We start from the raw sequence: 25,523 nt of genomic DNA on the forward strand, positions 1-25,523 counted from the left end.
TTGTGTGGGTGATGGGTCCTGAGTACCCCAGTCTCTCACTTGCAGCTCTTGGATGTAGGGAAATAGGGGAAGGTTCTTACCCACTGCTGTGAATTCAGTAGTTCCTCTAGGATGTTCAGGATATGGTTAAAAGGGATATGTTTATATATGCCATTTGTCTTTATTTCACACAGCACATTTTATCAAACTTACTAATTTTGAACAAAGTGAATTATAGTTTAATTACAAGAATAAAGAGATTTTAAATTGTTGTTTGATTTTAAATTAAATGAGAAAAATTTACGAACTATAGAATACTCAAAAAATGTATCTACAAGCTGAATTTTATTCTTTCTGTTACAGCATTGATTTCTTTTTGTTTTTGTGGTTATTGTGGTTGTTGTTGTTTGGTTTGGATTTTTGGCTTTTGTTGTTGTTGTTGTTTTATTAATGAAACAATGCTAGTAGCTCTCTTTTAAATTCATGTCATGGCATGCAATCTAGGCATAAGGTATTAATTTTGTCCAAGAATTATGCTTTGCAATTAATAGTTGAGAGAAATACATTAATTTTAATATTAAACTATAGTCTCTGATTAGTACATTTTGATATGATTTATTTGCATTGTGATTAACATTCTATTCTTCATTTGTGTCCCAAATGAATTTCAAGGGGATGTTTTTCATGTTCCTGTAAAATATCTTGTCAAATCTTTCACTCTGATCCACAGTCAAATGATGTTTCCAATCTCCAGTGGTTCCTAATGGGAAAAGCCCAGAGAATGCATAAGTAAACAGAACTCTACTGTCTATAACTTACCCTGCACATCACTCAGCTCTCAGTAGGGATCAATTGGATACCTCTCCCTACATCACTGATTAGTAAAATAAACTTCGGTTTAAGAGTGTAGTAAGTAGATATCACTTGCTAATACTATCAATTTTTAGAAACAAAAATCCATTAATATTTAAAATATATTAGAATTTAAAGCTACACTTTGTAAATCCTTTAATAATTAAAATATAATAAAATTTAAAGCTACATTTTGCCGTCTAACAATCATTAAATTAAAAAAATACTTCTCTCTTCAAAAGCAACCTCATGAGATATATCTGAGCTTTCTTTCAAAAACAAAAAATGAGTTCTCAAGGCTTCAGCAAGTAAAGATAAAGTGACAAAAAGTGTCAGATGAGTCAGTGTTATCATTTTACTAGACAAAATTTGAAATAGCCAGTTTGTAGTGGCACATGACTTTAATCTCAGTACTGAGAATGCAGAGGTAGTTCAAGGCCAGCATGATCTGCAGGGTGAGTTCCAGGACAGTCAGAGCTATGCAGAGAGACTCTATCTTGAAAAACCAAAGCAAATCAAAACAAAACAGAATTTGGAATGATCACTGTATAATTTAAAAAGCAAATAGCCACTTGGCATTTTCAGCTGTCAGAGACAACATTGTTATTATTTGCATTTGGGACAGATAATGAGTTGTTCTGGCTAAAACATTTGGTCTTGTTGAGAACAAGATCTGAGAGCTGACATTAAGTGGCAGAAAAGACAAACAAGAAGAGTTTCTGAAAAATATAAAAATCAAGATAATAAACTGTAAGCTATTGCTATGATAATGGTGTTCAAAGCATATTACAAGAAAAATTTTCATTCTTATTCAGACCGCCTGACTTATAATGAAATTATAAGGTTGTATAATGCCTTTGATCAAACTCAATTCATATCAGATAAACATATTCAGACATCATTATAATTGTTATAATGAAAACATGGAGAAACTCTTTAAACCTACCTCATTTTAAAATTAGAAATATTGGTAGAAGTGTGTTGCAGAGACAAAAGGAATATGAATTCAAGTCATGGTTTCCTGGGATATAATGTGAATATCTCTCTCTCTCTCTCTCTCTCTCTCTCTCTCTCTCTCTCTCTTTCTCTCTCTGTCTCTCTGTCTCTCTCTCTCACACACACACACACGAACACACGATCACATGAACACATACTTATGCATGCTTACAAACTCATATTACCACTACTATCATCAGCAAAACCATCAACAAACCAGAACAAAGCAAAACTAACAAAACAACAGCACAAGATAAATTAGAATCTTTACTTCTAACACATCTATTGCCTAGGATAAAACTAGTTCATTTAAATAGTTGATTTGTGTGGGCCATACGGAAAGAAATTAATATTTATTTAGTAAGCAAAATTGTCAAATTTTTGTACTAATATATTACTAGAAACCTAGACCTTATGTCTGGTAAGATATTTGATTCTTCCAAATACCAATATCACCTTAATAAATACATTAGAAACACAGATTATTTCTTCTACATATAAACACTCCTGGGAACATGTGACATTTTCACTACTACAGACAACTGAATATCACCTTTACGAAGAAAACTTGCTGTATCATTTCTTGTTCGAAGTACATGTTTTATAATTTGTTCATAATTTGCTAGTGGGTTAGCTTTCATGTTCTGAAATGTAGCTTGTCTCACAATAACATCCACATCTTCTTCACTCAGTTCTTTCTCCAGAAACTGCAGATTTTAAGCACTGAGCTTCTGAGGTCCTGAAACAGTCATGAACTGAGAAGTTACTAATATTATGAAGGTATGAGGTACAACCAATCTTGTAACATGAACGGGTAGGGTTCACTTTTGGAATGGCAAAATTGTTCAACACAGGAAAATGTCACAGAAACAGGGTGAAGCAAAACACTGAAATAAATATATAAAAAAATATCCTGTAAATTTAAGAATGAATTAAAATGGTAAGCAACAGATGTATTGATACCAACAAAACTTTTGTGGAAAAAAAACAGAAATATACAGAACACTATTCTTCACACATGAATTGGACAGTTATATTAAATGTGCTATACACATTGATCCACAAATTCAGTATAGTTCTTATTAAAGATTCTAGCTTTTTATTTTTGAAGAAAAATGAGAAAGAAAAATTTTCAAAAGTATATATGAAATCTCAAAGAATCTGAACACTTTGTTTTTCAATAGAAAATTAAATTTGAAGGAGCTATATTTTCGCATTTCAAAACTATTTCATTACATTTTACACAATTTGATTATTTATGCATTTATGCATAGTATTTGTTTATTATTTATTAAAAATACACACCTTTTCTAAGAGGACAACTCATAGATGCTGGTTCTCTCCTTCCAATCTCTGTGTCTTGGGGATTGATTATAAGACATCAAGATTAACAGAAAGCCCCTTAATCCACTGAACCATAATGTCTACACAGAAAAATCACTTCAGTGTCAGGGTAAACTTTGCAGTGTGGTAATGACTTAAATATAGCAATGTGAAGTGATATAATAAAAGATAGACTTCCCAGGAATCATCTTTGTGATATGACTGCTAAGAACCTTAAATGGGTAAGATCACTTATATGGTACAGGATTGTCCACAGAAATCAACAATAACAAAACAAATCCAGTTAAGCCTTTAAGTAAATCATCTCAAATAGACTTTGGAAACAGTCCTTAAGCACAGGAGAAAATGCTGTATATCACTAGTCGTTTGGGGAATGAAACTGACAACACAGGCATATCACCTGTAACCTCTTATGATGGCTAGTACTTAATATATGACAAAAAAGAATGCAGTGGGCCTTTATTTATGCTGCTAGCAGAAATGTAAAAAGTTTAGTGTGCATGTATGAATTTTCTTTCTAACTATAAAAGTAAATACCAGTTTAGAAATGCTTGAAATTCCTTCCATAATTAATGAAATTGGAACTTCAGCGGACTCTATGCTCAAGATACAAAAACAGGAATGGGTTTGCAAATGAGTACAAGAGGATTTTGAGCTCTGATAAGCTTGTTTTTATTGTGGGTTGCTGTTTGTACTCTAATGCCAATTCAGCTCCCTCAAAAGGGGTACACTGATGAGGTGTAGATCACATGATCAAGTGATTTCAGGTGAACCCTCTCCCTATGTTAACTGGTCAATTAAAGACTAGAAACTGATATTGTGTAGTGGAAGGTGAATGTAGAGCTAGGAGTTTTAGAGAGGGAGAGAGAGGAAGGAGATGGAGGAGAGAAAGGAGGTCTAAAAAAAGAGGTGGAAGGAATATGGAACAGTAGCACGTGACCTGGAGGAACCACAAATAGCAAGGAATTTTATAGCTGGGGAATAGCATAGTGTAGTAGTATATCTGATCAATCTGGGTGTTCAGTTTATAAATATTATAGCTGAGTTGTGTGTTCTTTGCACAGGCTTTTTGGGGATGGAGATTTACTATAACAAATTGATGCCCATCATATTGATTATAACCCAAATAACCTGAGATAAAAGTTAACTGCTCTTCTCCCATACCCAAATATGTGGCTGGGGCAGTGACCTAGGCTGCAGCAGTGTGTAGCTTGAATGCTGATTGGGTCTGAAAGGCCTACAAAGAACTGAAGAGAGGCTCCTTCCCCAAGCCAAAGCAGGTAGCTATGACTGGTGGCAGCACACCAGCCTAGAGCTGGACTACAGTTGAACTGTGTAGGTCTCCCAGGTAGAGACAGGGGACTCAGTAACACAACTCCCTCCTAGGTAGTTTTTGGGTAGATACAGTGAACTGATCAGGGCATCTATGCCTGAGAGAGAGCCCCCACACCCTTCCCTGTACCTGCAGTGTGTACAGAGTATGTGCACAGCCATACCAGGCTCTCCCAACTGCTCATACTTCAGTAGAGTTAGCACACAAGCACATATTGCCAGCTGCAACCCAAACAAATGACAGAGAGGCAGCTCACATGCACTCACATCTTTCTACTGTCAGCTCTTCCCTGTGAATAAAAGAATCTGGGAGGACTGCAGGGTTTTGAATCACGTAGTAGATGGAGATAAAGGTACAAAGGGCTTCAGTTCAATTCTCATTTTTTGGTAATTAAAAATGAGGAAAATGTCTGTTTTGGGCTTTAGGGTATCATATTTTGAACTGTTCGACAGGGATAGATTTAAAGGAAATACACATCCTGTTATTTACTAGTGCTGCAATATTTATTCTCTTGACTTACTATGTCTTCTCAAAAGAAAGGGCCCTAGATAAAAAATTGCATACCTTAGAAAAGACATTGGAAGAAGCACTAGAACTAATGGGTCAAGATTTTATAGGTCAAAGTAACCAAAGTCTAGAGGATAATTTACTAAAGGAAGTAAATCAAAATAAGGCAGATAGTACAATATCAGAATTACAACATAAAGGGAATCTAAAATTATGGAAGTAGGGCATAGAACATAGACACAGGAACTTATGGAGCAGTATGTAATCTAAGACTTGGTAGCATGGCCTAAAGGAAACACCAGAATTGAAGATACAGGAAATTACAGATCAGAATGAGGAAAAAAGAGAAAATAATGAGGATTGGAAGCAAGACTTGGGGAATAATCTTTTAACATTAATCAGTCAAAATAAAATGGACAGCAGAATATCATAACTACAATATAAAAAAATTTAAATGTGGACAGATTTAATTTAAAACCTTGAACAAAACTACAGGGATTGAGGGAACAGTGGTAGAGAAAAAAGAAGACATATGAATCATGAACACAGACATTAAGGGGGGGATTTAAAAAGTTCAATTAAGGAAAATACTCAAGTAGAGACAGAAGATAAAGAAATCCAATCAAAAATTATTAGAACACAAACTTTAGTTTATCCAATTTTTATAAATAAAACCTACAGACGATGGTCATCCATGGGGCTATCAGAAATTTGAATGACAACCCGTGGATGTGTAAGAACTGAGGAAATTTAAGCAAAGTGTCACCAATTTTGGAGTGGATTCACCAGATATAAAACAAATCCTGACATCTTTAGGCTGTTAAAAATAGAATAATCCCCCCCCCCAAACAGGAAGAAAACGGCAAAAAGCAATACTAGAATTCACCACATACTTAAGATGGTTCTCATGGTGGATAGAAAAGACAAGGGAGATAGGACCACAAATAGAGCCAGGAACAGAAAAATTTCCACATATCAGCTGATTGATGAAGGTCAATTTGCTCAGGTAGAGGTGCAGTCTGTATATGAAGAAGAAACATTGTATTGTATTGATTGACAGCCTTAAAGTCCTGGGTCAACATCACAGATTCAGGGGAAAGGTCCAAAGGAAACTTTCCCTGACTTTTTGCAAAGGCTAACCTCAGCTGTGGAAATCAGATTAGGCAATAGTTGAGTATTTAGCCTTTGTAAATAAAAATGATGAATGCAAAGAGGTAATCAGGCCACGGAGAACAAGGTCAGAATCAGTATATGAGAGGATTAGACATATGATGTTAGACCTCACTTGCCTGATATGACTGTAATAGGAGAAGCTGCCCCTAGACACCTAGATGTGACCTAAGGTTTCAAATGTTTTAAATGTGGTGAACAGAGTCATATCATAAATAACTACAGGAAAAACAAAGTAATCTCAAAAGGGGTCCTTTGCCTTCTGGACTATGTCAAAGATGTGGCAAATGCCAACATTTGTCAAAGGAATGTATAGGAACAACAGACAAATCTGGCAAATCCCTACCAAAATACTCCCGGAGGGCCACTTGCAGACTCCAATGCCAGGCAGAGAGAGTTCTCTTCCTCAGTACAACTAAATACCACACCTTCAAAAACAGATGTTTTGAGAACAGATGACAGGACTGAGGAAAGTTTTAAAGACAATTAAAAAAACCTAGAAGAGACAAAAATGAATATTTTGGCAAACTTCTAATAGAAGATAAAAGGTTATAACTAGTAATACTAGTAAACAATATTGAAATTAAAGGAATGGTTGACACTAGAGCTTTATCTCTTAAAAATCTTGGCCTGCAATCTGCCAACTTCAAGAAGTAGACATCTAATTTCAAGGAGTTGGTACATTATGCCCCCCCAGCAAAAATAAAACACAAAATGGCTTAAATGTACAAGACCTGAAAGGCGGATAGGAAAATTGAGGCCATTAAGTTTTGGGGAATAGTACAGCAGTAGAAAAGATAAATTAATATCTTCTCAGTTTCAATGTCTGCTAGAAAACCTCTTAGGTGTCTAATAAAAAATTTAAGTTAGTTAGGGAACATTATTGAAACATACAGACTGCCCAGGCTATCCATAAACATGATACAGCAGAGGCTGTGTTTATTCCAAGGAGCCACAGATAATAAGATACCAACAGCCTTACCACTAAGTAGATTGACTGACCAACCCACTTGGATTGATCCAATGGTCCATGACAAAAGAAAAGCTACAGGCATTAGAACTGCTAGTCCAGGTGCAAATGGAAGCTCAGCATATAGAGGAGTCTACCATCCCTTGGAAGTCTCTAGTATTTATCATTTTAAAAAAATCTGGCAAATGGAGTATATTGACAGATCTTAGAGAAATTTATAAGATTATTCAGCCTATTGGTCCTTTGCAATCTGGAATCCTGTTGTCTTCCTTGTTGTCTAAGAAATGGCCTATGATAGTGATTGATCTAAAAGATTGCTTTTTTGCCATTCCTCTACATAAACATGATAAGGAAAGGTTTCCTAGATCAGTACTTAACCTCAATAGAAATCATCCAATAAAAAGATATCATTGGAAAGTCATTCCCCAAGGAATGTTTAATAACCCTCCCTACTTTGTGTCAGTATATTGTACAATAGCCATTGGAGATGATTCACAAACAATTTCCAGGTCTATTCTGAACATTATATGGATGACATCCTACTGGTTGATCTAGATATAAATATTCTGGAAAGAATGTTTGATGAAGTAAATAAACAACCTTGCCTTGCTGTGGATTGCATATAATCCATGAAAAAAAGAGGGTGCATTCTATCAATTATCTAGGATATAGAATATGTGTACAAAAGGCTAGGTCACAAAAGGTGCAAATCAAAAGAAACCAATTAGGGACACTTAATGATTTACTGAACTTATGGGAGATATTAACTGGCTGCAGTCTAAGATTGGCTGGGCCACTCAAGAGGTAAAAAATTTATTTCAAACCTTACAAGGTGATTAATATCTACATATTCAAAGGAAAATTTCAACCTAGACCTAGAAGCAGTTAGTCTGGTAGAAAGAAACTTCAAGATACACATCTAAATTGTTTTGATCCAAAGAGGACTTGAATCTTAGTCATCTTAGCTTCTACTCATTCTCCTACAGGAATTCTCATGCAGAGGGAAGATTGTATCTTCGAATGGATATTTCTTAGCACATAAACAGGGGATGGAACTAAAAACATACATTGAGAAGGTCTGTGAATTGATACTAAAAGGCAAAGTTAGGCTTTGAAAATTAGTCAGAATGGATATATGTGCAATTGTGGTACCTTTTACTAATGTAGAGATTGCCTCATTATGGGCACAAGAAAGACATAGGTAAAGAGCAAGTAGTAATTTCTTGAGAAACTGATGATAGATACTCTGAAAGCAAGGGACCTCAATTCATAAAAAGAACTAATTAGATTCTCCCTCATATAATAAAGTGAATCCAATATCTGGAGCCCCTACATTTTACACTAATCCCAATAAATCAGGAAAGATAGGATATAATTCACAAGATGTAAGGTGGCTGAGAGTCCCTATAAGTCAGATCAAAACTCTGAATTATATGCATTTCTCATTGTGTTGTCAGATTTTCAAGAACTTTTAATATAGTAATTGACTCTCAATATGCAGAAATGGTGGCTTTATACATAGAGACTGGTGAACTTATTCAGGATAATTCTGAATTGACTTCACTATTTATTCTGCTACAACAAATAATAAGAAATAGGAGTTAATCACTATAATTAACACACATAATATTCCATACAGGTCCGCTAGGCTCTATGCTTCAAGGTAATAATGAAATTGACCAGCTATTGATAGGAAATGTACTAGAGGCTTCAAAATTCCACAAAATCCCACCATGTTATCAGCAAAGCTTTAAATAAAGATTTCTCTAACACGTGGCAACAAGCAAAGGAAATTGAGAGGTAATGTCATACTTCTTCATTGTGTAACCAAACTCCATTATCTACACGATCTAACCCTAAGGGTACCCAACGAAATGAAATTTGAAAAATGGATGTCTTCCACTTTAAAAAGTTTAAACTGTAATATGTGCATCATACTATAGACATATATTCAAGATATCAATGGGCAACTGCTTCAGAAAAGGCTGATTCTGTAATTACACACTTGTTAGAAGCTATGGCCACTATGGGAGTATCAATACAAACTGAAACAGAAAATGATCTTGTGTGTATCTCTAAGAAGATGAAGCAGTTTTTTATATCTTAAAATATAAAACATGTTACAAGCATTGGTTATTCCATTAATCCAAAACTAAGTTTAAACTTAAGATTTGTGAAAGATAATTCAAAACTAGGAACTAATGGGTGCATTACAGCCTGGATTGCCTGTTTCAGTTACTATTCTGGGAAATGCATATAGAATTATTATGGATTTGTAGGATTGTTCTTATACTGTTCTTTTGCATCTGGAAGACTGTGAGAGGTTTACATTTAGTGTGTCTGCTTTTAATTTTGAATAACCCATGAAGAGATGTCATTAAAAGGTTTTGCCTCAAAGAGTGGCTAATAGACCTTTAATATATATATATATATATATATATATATATATATATATATATATGGTTAGGACCTTGAAAACTTCACTGTATACTATTCAGTATATGGAGATTTTAATTAGCTGATTCCTCTGAAGGAGTTTTACTGAAAGCCTTTGCTCTCATACAATGAGCTCTAATATTTGAAGAGTGCTTGTTGCTCCAGAACAGATTCAAAGGCAATATCTTTTTCAATATGTGGGATCTCAGTTATATCCTTAGCAGATTGTGGCTCAGACAATTCCAATAATGAAAGTTAATTGAGGCTGGAGAGATGGCTCAGGTGTTAGGAGCAATGACTGCTCTCCCAGAGGTTTAGAGTTCAATTCCCATCATCCACATGGTGGCTAACAAACATCTGTAATGAGATCTAGTGCCCTCTTCTGGATGGCAGGTGTACATGCAAAAAAAAAAAACCAGATAGTTTACTTTTAATAATTTTAATAGTTATTAGGAGATATTATGTGGTTTAACATCTCATCTTAAGCTTACCACAAGAGAAATTAAACATGTGTTTGATATTCTCAAGTAGAATGTAAACCCTAATTCTCCTGGAAAATTAACTGATGAGGGACAAATAGCTTTGCAGAAATTAGAGGAAGCTGTTCACCAACAGTTACTTTATACAAAATAATCAATTGTTGGCTTTCCCAAAGCATTTCTTTGGCAAAAGAGAACCATTACTGTGGAGTCATCTTACTTCATCTGCAAGTAAAGTTTGAAATCCTATTATGAAACAGTTGCTATGTTATTACACAATTGTAGGATAGAATCATGAAAGTGTTTTTGCATGAAATGTTTATTCCTTATTTCAAACATTAACTAAATTTGTTATTGTAGAATGTGGAGTGGAGGACTGTGAAAGGATAGCATCTTTTTGGGTGGAGCACATGGCCAGAGACCTACCAGGTATTCCTACAAGGAACAGCATACATTTCACCACGCTCCCAGACTTCAGGCTACTGAACACCTCCATTGATCTTAGCATTTCAGTCATGTAGGGCAATGCCCCTACCAGTCCCTCCACAGCTAGGTGTGACTACAGACCACAGAGCCTCAAGAGATCTCTTTATTAATGAGTTATCTAAAGGACAGAGGGTGTAGCCAATTAAGCATTCCTTCCAGACTCTCCTTCTTAGAAAATGATATTTAACCTCAGGCCCACCCTGAAGACACAGGGTGCAGCTACATCCACTTTCTACCATGACAATAAAACTTTTAAAATCATGGATTTCCTCAAATCTTTGGGGCCGGCCATGGGGAACCATAGAGGGGGCTTTCTGCCTAGTCTTCCACATGGAGGGACTCTCTGAATTCTAGTCATGGAGCCCTGACAACTCAAGAAAGCTAGTTGAGCCAGCCTTGACCCAGCCAAGTGAGTAGCAGGGACCAACAGTTTCTACCCTGTGGCATGCTCCCAGAGCTTCTCTCTCTTTCCCATCTCTGCTGTGGCTGTTCCAGCCTATATGACCCTGCATCTCAGTTCTTCCGTGGCTCCCAACAGATATGGGAGCACAATGACAAAGACCATCAGTCTCCTGGTCATCTGCTTTGGCCAGGAGACCCCCACCCAGGAGCTCTGCCCCAGCAGAACTTCAGGCTGAGACGACTGGGTGCCCAGGCAGAGCCCTGGGGCTTCTCATAGCCCAGTGTCCGCATGGCGCTGCGTGGAGTGATCTCAGCCAAATTCCCACACTTCTGCTCCCAAGCTGTGGTTACTGCCTCCTGGGGTGGCAGACAGGTAGAATCCACAACTCAGCCCAACAGGACTCATGCCCATGTACAAGCTACAGCTCCACAAATGGTGGAGGATGTGGGCAAAGCCAGCTTTATGAGTAGCCCTGCTGTGCCCACAAAGAACCACTCCACGGAACTCAAGGACAGTGAGTAACTCCTGGCCTAGTTCAAAAGACTAGGCATCTCTCTGCCACCCCCCCTTTCTCTCGCCATGTGTTTCTGGCTAGCATGTTCCCTTTGACTCTTAGCTATAGTCTAACTTTTGCCTAGTTCAAAAGACTAGGCCTCTTTCTCTCTCTCTCTCTCTCTCTCTCTCTCTCTCTCTCTCTCTCTCTCTTTCTCTCTCCATGTTTTTGGCCAGCTTCTTCCCTTTGATGTTTACCTACAGTCTACAACTCAATGGCAAGATGGCGGCACCCTCAGCCTCCACTCTCTGCCCTCCCACGTACGCACAGGGAGGCTTCTACACAGCTAATAGCTGTCTTTCAGGCCACAGCACCAGCCAAGACCCTCATTCTAAGACTCTTTCCTATGAGTGAGACATCCCCTTTCCTTTTGAGACGGTTTCTTTCTCACAACTGAAAACCCCAGGCCAGGCCTGGAGGAACTGCTCCCAAGAACCTCCAGCTCCAACCAAACTTCCACATGTTTCCCCCATGGCTCAGTCTTTTACACAGTCTCTAACTCCTTCTAGCTCTGACTCTCCTATGAAGCCTCTATGCCTCTTCCTTTAAGCTTTTCTTCAAGGTTGACCTTTCTTCTCCTCTACATTTAAGATTTTCCAGCTAAGAAAAATGAACGGGGAATACAGGAGACCTCTCTGCTAGAGCACCTAGCCATGTGGCAGAGCAGACACCACATGGCAGAGAAGGCCCCTCCCCCACTGCTTCTAAACCCACCAAAGACAACAGAGAAACACATCTGAGATCCTTAACCCAAGTTTTTAATGCTTGTTCTCCCTAACAGAAATACCTAAACCAATGTTTGTACTTTTCAACCCAAAATTTTCTTGCTTTTTATTTAAACATTTCCTTTTCTCCCTAACATTCATGATATATATCCAAAATTTTTTTCAACCTTTTTTAGATTTCTTTAAGGTTCAAATTTGATCTAATCTACTTCCACAGGTCAAATCAACTATGTTGATTACCATTTTTCAGCCCCTAATTAACAACTAGTTTCCTTTTACAGGCAAACTGTTGCTGTCTCTCCCAGATACATAACTAGCATGATGTTTTTCTTCCTCAGCCATCCAAAAGAGACTCAAAGGTGCCTTCTAGGGCTAAATTTTCTCAAGCACCCTTACCTTTCTAAGTTCATAATGACAGACCATGACGTACTTGTTCACCCACTCTTTGGAGATAGCCCCTTGCTGGGTTTCTGCTCCCCTGTTGAAATCACTCTACAGGTGCTCCCACAAGTCCAGTAGAGACAATGCCATTTCTTAGAACCTGCCTGGGACACCAAGCTCCTTTCTTCCAGACACCTCATCTGACTAACGACTACAGAGAGACACACACACTCAGATCCAGAGACACACACTGAGTCCTACAGAAGACAGACCTAGACCTTCCAGCTACAGATGAACTCTCTTGCCAAAGTCAAATGTCTAATAAACTTGGGTAAACTTACATTAACATAATATCTACTTAGATTAATCAGATGGTATTACCCTCATACTGCACAACCTGTAAAACAGTTAGTTGGTTGAATGTTCCTTTGCCTTCCCAACCCCCACCCTCAAGTCTCCTTACCCTGTGACTTAATTTTGCTCTCCCCTACAGCTTACATAGTATTTTCTTTTGACTTCCACCTCAACTGAAATATTCACTACAAATGTCACAGTCACTCCAAAAAGTGACTCCAAGAAAAAGGAGAAATTGTGGGGTGAAGGACCGTGAAAGGATAGCATGGTTTTGGGTGAAGCACTGGCTAGAGATGGCCAGAGACCCAACAGGTATCTCCACAAGGGAATGCATACATCTTGCCATGCTCCCAGACTCCAGGCTCCTGACATGAAGCCAAAGACGTCTATTGATCTTCACCTTTCAGTCACCTAGGGTAATGCCCCTACCAGCCCCTCCAGTGGTAGAGGGCATGACTACAGGCCAGAGAGCCTTAAGAGATCTCCACATTAATGAGTTATCTAAACGGCAGAGGGTATAGCAAATTAAGCATTTCTTCCCAGACCCTCCTCCTTACAAACAGTATTTAATGTCAGGCCCGCTCTGAATACACAAGGTACAGCTATATCCACTTTCAACCATGATAATATACTTTTTAAAACCATGCACTTCCTCATGTCTTTGGGGCCTGCTGTGGAGAACTGTAGAGGGGGCCTTTGACTATCAATCCACTGACACCTAGTCTCCCGCCTAGAGGACCTCTCTGCATTCCAGCCATGGAGCCCTCACAACTCAAGCCAGCAAGCCAAGCCAGCAATGACCTAGCCAAGTGAGTAGCAGTGACCAAAAGTCTCTACCCATGGGGCATTGATGGAGCTTCTCCCTTTCATCCCCCTCGGCTGTAGGCCAGTCCAGCCTGTATTCCCCCTTGTCTCGGTTCTTCCGCAGCTCCTAGCAGTGTCTGGGAGCCCAAGTACAAAGACCATCGCTCTCCCAGTCAGCCACTTCAGCCTGGAGACCATCTACCCAAGAGTTCTGTCCCTGCAGAAGACAGAGCTCTGTCCCCACAGAGGGTTGAGACCTCTCCATTCCTGGGCAGAGCCCTGTGGTTTCTCATAGCACAATGTTCACCTGGTGATGTGTGGAGTAAAATTGGTCAAATTCTAACACTCCTGCTCCCTGAGCCATGGTTCTGGCCTCCTGAGGTGGCAGACATGAGGGAACCACAATTCAGCCCAACAGAACCCATGCCCACATGGGAGCTACAGCCTCACAGCAGAATACTGATATTTGGCCTATCACATGTGCAAATTTTTAAGGCAAAATTGATAATTATTATCCAAAAAGAAAAATTTGTAGAATTTTCCTATATGCTTGCTTTTTTATTTTCTGTAATTTTATGCAAGCAGCCCATAGAAAATGTGTTTACTGTATTTACAGACAGCTCATATAATGGGAAGGCAGTATATGTTCATTTTCTTGAGTTTCCCTCTATTTCCACACAAATAACTAAATTACTTGCTGTAGCCACTATTTTTGAAATGTTCAAAAATCAAGCTTTTAATTTGTATACTCATAGCCAATATGTAGCTTACGGTGTATAATTTCTTGAAATTATTTCTTTTTTTAATATTGCTAATTCTCAATTTTTATAGTTATTTATACAAATACAGCTTAATTTAAAAAACATGTACTGTTCCTTAACTTTATAGGACATTTAAGAGTTTATACTGGATTGTATGGACCCCAGTTCAAGGCGTGGCAAATTTTTATACCTTATAAGAACAATTGGCCATATAATATTATTCTTCACATCATCAAAAATAGTAATAGCTTGAGACAATAATTTTGTATTTCTAGAAAATATACACACCATATTGTAAGAACTAGTTCTCAGTGTCCTCAATTTTTTCATAATGGTGTTAATCCTTGAGGACTTATACCTAATCAATTTTGGCAAATAGATATTACTCATTTCTGATTTTGGAAAGTTAAAATATGTACATGTGACTTGACATCAATTCAGGCTTTCTAGTTGCAACTGCTTTAATAGGAGTAGCATCTAAAAACGTAATTAGTTATTGCCTACATTATTTTCCTATGCTAGGTGTTCCATATCTGACTGAGACAGATAATGGAACTGGCTATAGCAGTCAGGCATTTGAGATGTCTTGTTGACAATTTAATATCCTATATTACTGGGATTCCTTGTAATCCTCAAGGACAAGGTATTGTGAAAAATATATTGTGGAATCTTAAAATAACATCTTATAAAACAAAGGATGGGGAGTTATACCATTAAGGTCACTAAAAGCACACTTTGCTTTTGTCTTATTTATTTTAAATTTTTCGCAAACTGATGCTAAAGGTCAGTTAGCAGTGGCTCATCACTGGCATCCAGCCACTTCTAGCTCATATGCCATAGTTAAATGGAGAAACTCCCTATCTAATACATGGAATGGTCCTTGCCCTGTTTTAATTTGAGACCAAGGTTCTGTCTGTGTTTTTTCACAAAAAGAAAATGGAGCTCAATGGCTGCCTGAAAAATTGGTCTGCCAAGTGGACATGGATCCTGAGCATAATGATTATGATACCAATGATGAAAACAGCTCAAAATCTCTATCAGCCCGTTGAGTTAACCTGGAGTGTGGTCTCCACTCTTACTGGAGAGAAAGTGTTTTCTTGTCAATACTCAAAGTCACCCCTCATATACCTAGTGGCCAGACATTGTGTTTGATTCTTGCCAATTAGCAGCAGGATTAGATACCTGGGACATTCCTGCTTACAACTTTAATTTCTACACTGCTTGAACCATTAATTATAATCTTGTTGCTTTTAACTTTTGGACCTTATATCTTAAACAAATTGGTTGCCTTTGCACAGGATTTTTCTCAGCAAGCTCAGTTATTCACTATCATTTATTGCTATGAAGGAAAGTATTGAGTGCGTCTTCATATATCCTTTGGTCTTAATTCATATGTGGCTTTGGTCTGAATGGGAAAGAGTGTGCTATAGAAGGCCAGTAGTAAGTGATGGGTAAGAGTGTTCTTGAGCTTCTATTGACCTAAGACAAAGGCAAACATCAATGCATCTATGTTTGATGCATAAGAAGTAGCAATATAGACACCAACCTAAGCCATACATGGTCCCCTGGCCACTCTACTCTAGACTGGATAATAGAAAACAAGAAAATCTAGTGCACCTGCCAAGCTACTGGAACTGCTCATCTTTATGAAACTAAAAAGGGGTAATTGTGCCCTTGAAAAGGCCAGAAAGACCTTGTTTACCACAATAGATCTTGCTGCAATAGGACCTTTGTGGAGTCATCCACCCTCGCTGCATGTACAACTTCCTAAAGGAACTTACAAGAGTAGACTGCCCACTTTGCTTTCCTTGTGAAATAATCCAGCTGAACCAATGAATTAGTTCCATGGGCTTCCCCTATATACACAACGTGCTGAATATTAAACATTAAGCCTTTATCAGAAATCGTTGTCTTGTGACATTGGCTCCATGTTCCTCTTGCTCCTCCATCTGTTTTTGATTTCCAGTCTCCCGTTCAGGTGAATCCAGTGCATCCGTGCTCACTGGATAGCTACAGTTTCTTTTAAAGACTTGCTTCCAGAACTTTTCCAAAGCAGCTAGCTTACCTTTCCAGCCTTTCAGACTATAATAGTCAGGATGTCAGCTAAGCAATTCACCTTTATAGCACATAGTGACTGGAAGGCAAATGATGCCAGCAAGATCTCCATTGACAAAACTAATTTTCTTATTTCCCTTTGGGCCCCTAGAAGAGAATTCTTCACCATAAGTTATCTGAAAGCAGACAAATTAGGTCATCATCCCAGTCTCTTAGGTTGAGGTGGATGATTTTGGTTGCTTTATGATATATATATATATATATATATATATATTTAATACTATACAAAAGTAGCATTGAACAGGGAGAGAACTATAGAGTTTAAACTCAAGAATTTCTACCTTTCCTTTCTTTTTCTCTATCCTTCTTAGATGAATAGGAAGAGGGTAGAAAAAAGGGGGGAATATAGTAATATCATACAAATTAGCCAAATAGAAAATTAGAGATAGGTTGTCAAACTTAAACAAAACACTACTTAGCCACATCTAACACTGGTAGAAATCTTTATAATTGGTGCAAAGTTGAAGTAGCAATTTCTTATGCTGGTGCAGAATTTTTTTTGATACAAATTTAAAGTTTTCATTGGTATCAATTTCTTTATTGATATAACAATAGGGATTAATTTGGTTACACTTATATAGTCATTGTGCCTTGGCAACACTTTTGAAAAAACAAGATTAGACCTAGTATAACTGCTGTTACAAATTGTTTTTATATGATTAAGCAAGATGACTTAAGGGCCAGATAGCAAGCTCATGTTTCTGAATTAAATAAATGGGTATTTTTGAGATATTTCCATTATAAATGGAATGTAGCCAAGGCTTAACAGTTCAGATATACTTTACATAGATAAATAGTCTTTAAAGGTGTCAGCAGTCCACAGAATATGACATTCTTGGCCATTTCTTTATTACGGATCATTTGATTACAGATATATCTGACCCCTAAATCACCTCATTCTTGTTTTTAAAGAAATTTGGCATCAAAGGAGTTGCTCTAGTTGTGATGAGACAGCCACTAGGCAAGAACTGCCTCAGTCTATCTACAGACAAAAATACTGTCCAGAATAATGGCAGAATATTAAACTGATAATCTCTGCCCAAACTGGGTCATCCGTCCTTCAGAATTCTGAATTACAAAGGTCTGTCAGATGATCGTGGGTCCACAGGCTGAAGACTGATGCTCCAACATTTTGAGGAATGAGGGACTGTCCTAGTGATCAATTGTCTCTATAAATTGGTCAAGTATTGGAAGTTATGTTTTGTGTTCCTTAAATTTTCAGGAAATTTTATACTATTCTAAGATTTTTTATGTGATTGAAGACTGAATGTAGTCTCATAGCCAACACAAGCTGTTTAGCATTGAGAAAGATTAAATAGATTTGAGAGAATGGGTTTTCAGATCCTATACAATATAAAACAAGAGTGTAATTTAGGGTAGATTTGCATGCCTTTTAGGATAGATGCTAGAGTTCTTATTTAATTGACAAGATTGTTGTATTGGGTGTTAAATGTGTCTATACTTTATAAATTACAGAATGGCAAGAGTTGTGCTCACTTTACATCTGAGAGAAAAGAGTCTTTTAATTGTACAAAGGGGAAAATGCTTTGGATTTATGTTTGTATTTTGATGCTAATTCTGCTCCCTCAAGAGGACTGCCATTAAGAAGCATAGATGACATAATCAGCTGATTTCAGATGAACCCTCTCCCCATGTGAGCTGGTCAAATAAAAGCTAGAACCTATGATTAGGCAGTAGAAAGAAAATTGAGACTCCAAGTTTCAAGATGAGTAGAGAAGGAGGAGGGGAAAATGGAGGATGAAAAATGAAGAAATAGAAGGAAGATGGAGCATGTCTCATGGAGGAACCACAAAGTAGCAAAATAGTTTATAACCGCGAAATAGAGTAGTATATAGCGGCATTTCTGCCCAATTTGGATGTGCCTTACATAAATATTATAACTGAGTCAGTGTTCTTCGCATGGGCTTTTTGGGGTTGGAGATTTACTACAATAGGGTTATGTCAGGCTCCATTTTTGTAAGGGATCATATATGGAATAAATTTCATGTCCTGCATGAATATAATAATAGGACTCTAATGCTAATAGCATCCCTGAGGATATAGGCAATGGAAATGATGCCACCATTCATAACCATATTGTTATCTAGTGTTACTGCTCTATGTTTACAACCACAAGACATGGACTCAACCTATAATCCATCAACAGATAAAGAGTAAAGAATATATGATACATTTCATATGCTGTATTTATCAAATAGATTATTACTCGGACATAACAATAAAATGTAATTAAACTCTGTCATATGTGTGAATGTATGAAGCTATGAGCTAAGTGAAATAAGCCAGAACAAATGACATGTGTGATCTCATATTTCAAAAATGACATGAGTATTGTGATTAATAGTGATTTGGATTAATAATGTTTGGAAGAGATCTTATGGAAAGAACAGATGACAATGCAAGAAGAAAGGCTAGATGATCCATCTACTCTATTGAGTATTCTTTTCAATGCATCCTCTTTCATATGCAGGATCAACACACCAGACATCATTATTATATGTAATTTTTGTGAAATAATATAGTATTTAATAATGAAAGCTATTGCTGGTGTAAATGTTTGAAGTTGGTTATAAACATGTGGCTGAAAAGGAAGGGACCAGAAAATATTACTGTACAAAGACAATAGAGTACTGGGTAAGTCCAGTCAATGAGGAATCTTCTCCAGCAAAACACCCAATGGAGGGTTATATATGGAGATACTTGGGAGAACATATTTTCAACCAAGAGAAGAACAATGTAAAAAACTCATCTAAAAATGACACTCCAGAGACTTGAAGCCTCCAGGAAGTAGGAAAGCCTGACAGTGGGTTGGGTGGAAACATCTTCTTGGAGACAGTGGATAGGAAGAATGAGATGAGGAACTATGAGAGGGCAGACTGCAAGGGGTTCAATGACTGCATTTTTAAAAGGAGTAATTAAAAATACAATTTTCCCATCTTACCTTCTTCATGTCTTCAAAGCTCATGAACATTATGTTGAAATCATGTCTATGTTCATACCAGCCTCTTATGTGGTCAAACCAACTGTTTCCTGGCACTGGGAAGAAAGGTAATGAGTAAGGTCTGAAGAGATGGTACAGCAGTTAAGAGTATTGACTGTTCTTTCAGAGGTTCTGACTTCATTTTTTAACAACTACATGGTGGCGCACAACCATCTGCAATGAGGTCTGATTCCCTCTTCTGGTATGTCTGAAGAGAGCAATGGTGAATATTTAAATATTTTTTAAAAATGGATTAATTTAAAAAATATGGCAAGCTGTGTATATCTGTAGTAAATAAAAAACTCTACCATTGGCTCTGTTTTAAAATTTTCAGAAATAAAACAGAGTTGCTGAAGTGGACATCTGTATCATTATTAAAAATAATTAATGTTTTGGGAAACAATTTATTGACAATTTTCAAAATCCCACACATAAAGTAACCATACAAATAGGAAGGAAGCAGTACCCAAGAGTCTGAGGCTGAAGATGGCCTTATGATACAATGTTTCATTTTCCTTCTCCACAGAGGGAACATGTCTCTATTTCTCTTCCTGTTTGATAAGATATATGGGCAACAATGTTCACTGTGTACAGTGGCACAAAATGTGAATATCATCTTATAAATGATTGGAACCTTGGCTCCACATGCTATGAGCCTCTTGAATTACTTTACCTCCTAAATAGCCCAATGAACAATTCTATAGCTGTATTTAAAGCCTTGCACAGGCCAGGGGAAACACACACTTGCCCTCAACATTCACTCTGCCAGAATGGATCAGACTTCTTTGTATCTAGCTTGAAGGAATTTGTATAATAGCTGTAAACAAAATATTTCCTTTGTGAGCTTGACAATCCTTCGATTATGTACAAAGATAGACTAACTAATTGGAGGCAGATGGATTTGACATACAATTGTCACTCAAGATTAATTTTTGTGGGTTTGTTCTTTCTTTATTGTTATATTTTTGTTTCTTCTTTTCATTTTCCTTTCTCAGAAATGAAACATATGAATTTGCATTTCATTGACATGCTCCATTTATTTAAATTGTTTTCTGTAAATTAGAAAATTTGGTAAATATAAGCTTTGGTGTACTTCATTTATATCTAGTTAAAACAATGAATACTTACCATTTCCATCTAGAAATTTTTGCATAAAGTTTTCTATACTATCTGGAGCTTGGAGCACAACCAACAAATTTGAGAAATGAAAATAGGAGATCAAAACATCTTTAGGATTTCTGTAGATATAAAGAATCTGTAGACAGAATTACAGAATTATTTCTTTTAAAAATCCTTGGTTAGGCTTACAAATTTAAAAAACAATTTACACTATTTGATTATGACAACAAGCATAATTATTTCTTCTAGTATTTGAGTTGTGGAAAGGCAACTCTTTATTATATCTTTTTGGTCCAAGAATGTATCTACATTCTCAAGAAGTGATACTATTTGTAATTCGTAAATATTGAAAGTTAATTTACATTATGTGATCAAAATATACTGTATAACAATTTTGAAAGGAAAATTAATTTCCAGTGAAGGACAATTGATGGGTATTATGTGATAGTAAATGTACAAATAGGACAATGTAGGAGATAATTTTAAAAACAACAATAATCAGATCAATATACATTTTTTCCTTTGTACCTTTCAGAAAATAATTTAAATTAGGTTAAACATATAAGTAGTGTAAAAATTCATACATAAATTTAATAATCTTCTCTGCCCTCAATCCTAGAATCTGGGAGTTTAGGACAGGAAGAAAAGATCATGGTAGCCTTGACTACACAACAAGACTGTCACCAGGAAAAAAAAAAAAAGGAGGGAAGAAAAGAAAAGAAGAAGAAAAAAATTCAAATCCCAAAGAATGTATGTGTACCCTTAAAGCAAGAAAATACATATTTAACATGAATTGATTTTAAAAAAATAATCAGTTTGATAACACTAAAATTAAGAATGATATCATTAAGGGTTTTTTTTGCTAGGGTAGGTTGGTACCTATGTGGGGCCTTCTGTTCCCAGAGAAGAGGGGAGGAGAAGAATGAGGGGAGGATTGTGTGAGGTTGGGAGTAAGAGGAGAGGAGGGAGGCGACTGCAGTTGTGATGTAAAGTGAATAAAAAAATGGAATAAACAAAAAAGAATGTTGCTATTAAAAATATCCTTTCAAAAATCAATGTGGATGAGCTGAAGTAGATTAATTTCTAGATGTGATACAAAGCAGACTGACAGAAGAATGTAATAAAATGTTAGCCTAACGACAGAGCCTTTTCACAGAATGAAAAATAATTATGGACAATAAATATCAAACATGATTATTCTCATTATGAGTATGCAGCTTAAGATCTATTTGGGACACATTGTTTTTAGCTGCCATGTTGATAATCATTTAAAAGTCTGATAAAAAGATCATTGAAACACATTAAATTAAAATAATGGAAAACCTACTTTTTTCAGAAAAAAGCTGAGTACTCTAGTACTTGTGGTTCTTCATAGCAGTTGCATTATAATAGAATTAAACTGAAATAACCTAATTATGCAGTACTTAGAGAAGGTAATTTTGTGAGTACAACAAATGACTAAGCTCTATGACATACTTTGGCCTTTTTGTCCTTGAGACCTTTTGGTACTAAGTAATATGGAAGGTGGGAAGAGAAGATACGAGGTGACGAGATTTTGGCATAGTGAACATTGCGAAAATTGTACTCAAAGAATGGTATTCTATCCACTGTTAGAATGTTCTCAGTTTTGTTCCGGTGACCTTCAAAGCAAATCAAGCAGAGGATCTGCTGAGCCCAGATGGTACCTGTAAAAGTAGATAACAATCCTGTTTTCAATTCTGAGTTAGGTTTTAATAATGAATACTAACAGTAATGCCATCCATCTTACAAATAGTTTGGGTCTTTGTCCTCCTTTGCACTTTAAGCACACTTCAGTGTTCCCAGTTATCATTCATTGTTGTCTGTATTTATACCCAAGTATGTAAGGCCGAAATCAATGATTCTTCATTCCTTTTTCCTGTGAATGGAGATAGTGGTTTAGGAGTTTTCAGATTATTCTTGTAGTGACTATGTATTCCATGCTTCATGTGGAGTCCTTGTGGTAATGTTTAACTGTTTTTTATTTAACATTGGCAGATATTCATTCATAAAGTGCAGCATCACTCAAAACACATGGATGGAGTGTGATCAGATCAGACAAGGGTGAGTGGTGCTTCCATCTTACTGCATCTTTTAGTCTTGCCTTTTAAAAATAATTTTAGCCTTCCAAAATATATGTATTTTTTACTTTCATTAAACATATATCAGGTTACTGAATGCCGCTTTATTGTTGTTCATGAGTAGTTTCATTTCTGAAATTACTTAGTTATTTGTTTACCTGCAGTATAAATACTAGAATCATATATTTCCAGACTCTACTCCTTTATGTGCTTTGCACACTCAAACACTTCTCTGGCATATTTCAAGCAACAGATCAGAGCACAGACATTGAAAGAGGACACTAAAGATTTCAGTGTTCTTACTGATATTGGTTTCTTGATCATGATAGTCAAGTCAAAGAGTGGAAAGATTTAGGAAATACAATGTTATACCTATTACCTTTAAGAACAGACCTAGATGTGATCAAATACCATAGTGGTGAGATTATTATTGATTTATTATTTCTCATTCATTTATAGTATAAATTTATTTAACTTTAAGAAAATTTATTGTATTTTATCTATTCCATTAAATTTAATTTATTACATAAAATTTACACAAATAAAAAATAAGTTTATTGTTCATTATAAATTTGTAATTTATTATTTTTAATGGTTTTCCAAAATAATTCACTGGGTTCAATTAAACTTATGTATAATTTACTCATTATTTATTAGTGGCTATCTAAGATAATTCACTGGTAGCAATGTGGACTTCATTGTTTAGTCTCTACTTCCAATGAGTTCTGGTGAGTCTAAAATTATGTAAGAACTGGACATGCCATCAGTTTCCATAGCTTTTAAAAATAAATGTGTCTGGTATCCTGGGTTGTACAAGATGAACACTCTTTGTCTATGTCAGTCTTACAGAGGACTTTCCTAAGCACCTAGTGACTGTTTAGTGGCTGAGTTACTTAGTTATTATCTACAGTGAAACAGAGTAACATACACACAGAGTTGTCCAAGTTCTGTAACATATTAAACATTGCAGAGATGAAAGGCAAAGTAGGATTTAATATAAAAAAATATTGCTTTGCAAAATATTCTTACAAAAATGTTCAAATATGGTGTTATTGTGCATAGACAAAAGTACACTAGGTGTCAGGCAAATGTGAAGTCTTAACAGCTGCACCTTTACTCTTTACTCTGTGTCAACCACTGCAGAAACTCAAACCAAGACATCCCAACTTTCACCTGTTGAAATGTAAGTTACCTTTACTAAATAAATTTGAGTTCATCTCCCTGCCCACAAGAATGATGCAATAAAAGAGAGATTCTTGTAGCAAGCTTGTCATAATTCATCTTCACAAACTTCAAAAATAATCCTAGGAAAGCTCCCTGATGAAAAATTTTTGTTAGTTTTTTGTTTGTTTGTTTTAGAATTTGAAGTATATTACAATTGTCTCAGAAATCTTATTCACAAAATTAAATATATTGGAAATTGAATCATTGTTTGAGAAAACACTTCTAAATAATAAAGCATGTGTTTCTTGGAGAAAATTATTTTGGACTATCTTAGTCTCGTTCAATAGGCTAAGGCAATTCATCATCATTTATCAAGTAGTTGCTATTATTTACAAACTTCTTTTTTCTCTATTTTTCCACTATCAATTGTAATATAAGCATAGCAGTGTATGACATAGAGACTTCTCTTCCATTTAATCTCTCTTTCATTATAATTTATTCTAAAAGTTAGAGTGCATTGGTACCTGATATTGGTTTTCTGATGTGATTTGAAATTATCACAGAGACAATTCTTTGGACATGTGTGTGATTGGTTTTCTCTACTATATTCCTTCACTTGGGTTTCCTGATGGCAGATATAAGGTGATGAGTTTCTGCCAGCTTGATTTCTTTGACATGATGAGATCTTTTGCTTTAGCTATGAGAAAAGGAACTAATTCAGTTTAATTGACATTACTATGTGATGATTACATATGTAATTATTCAATCAAAACAAAAGATCAGCATAACATGACTCAATATGAGACTTACCAGACTTTGGATATGTGACTATAAAGATGTCATCATCTCGAATTTCAAAATCTTCCATCTTTTTCACTATTTCCATTTTAACTAAAGTTTTGTGAAAATTAAACCCTTTGAAATTAACATAAAGTTCATCTTTACTGGCCATAGTCACCTAGAAATAAAAGTAGAAAATGTTTTTAGTAGTTTACAATAGTAATAATTACTGATTGGTATACATGTGCCAAGCACCACTGAAATCTCTCTCATGCATTAATATTTACTGTAATAAACATATGTATTCAAATGTATCTAAATTTATAAATCTACATAAATTTACAAATGAAGTAAATTGTATATTACTACAATTCTATTGTCACTATATGAAATATGAGGAAACAAAGACAGCAACAATATAGAAATATTTTTCCTATAGTTAGATATGAGAAAAAATGATACTAACTCTAAACATACACACAGGGAAACTAGGGTGCAGAGAATACAACCAAGTTATTCAAGGTGGTCAACATGACCAATGTATAAAGTCTTAATAAAAGTTTAGTACAGAGCTGAGATTTATAATGTAAGAGTTTCTTTGTATATTATACTTTTGTTCCTTATATTTTTGTTGTAAAAATAAGAAAATCTTTTAGGAATATGCTTCATTTCTGCTTTTTCTAAGGTACAAATTGCCTTCTATCTTTGGGTG

The 25,523-nt window shown here is 36.0% G+C and overlaps 1 pseudogene; it reads right to left on the reverse strand.

Moving 5' to 3' along the window:
• Positions 1 to 617: 617 nt before the first annotated feature.
• LOC114609955 lies at positions 618 to 24,983 on the reverse strand (annotated as a pseudogene).
• Between the last annotated feature and the right edge of the window lie 540 nt (positions 24,984 to 25,523).

Source organism: Grammomys surdaster, unplaced genomic scaffold, assembly GCF_004785775.1.
Source record: "Grammomys surdaster isolate TR1022 unplaced genomic scaffold, NIH_TR_1.0 126001, whole genome shotgun sequence".
NCBI lineage: Eukaryota > Metazoa > Chordata > Mammalia > Rodentia > Muridae > Grammomys > Grammomys surdaster.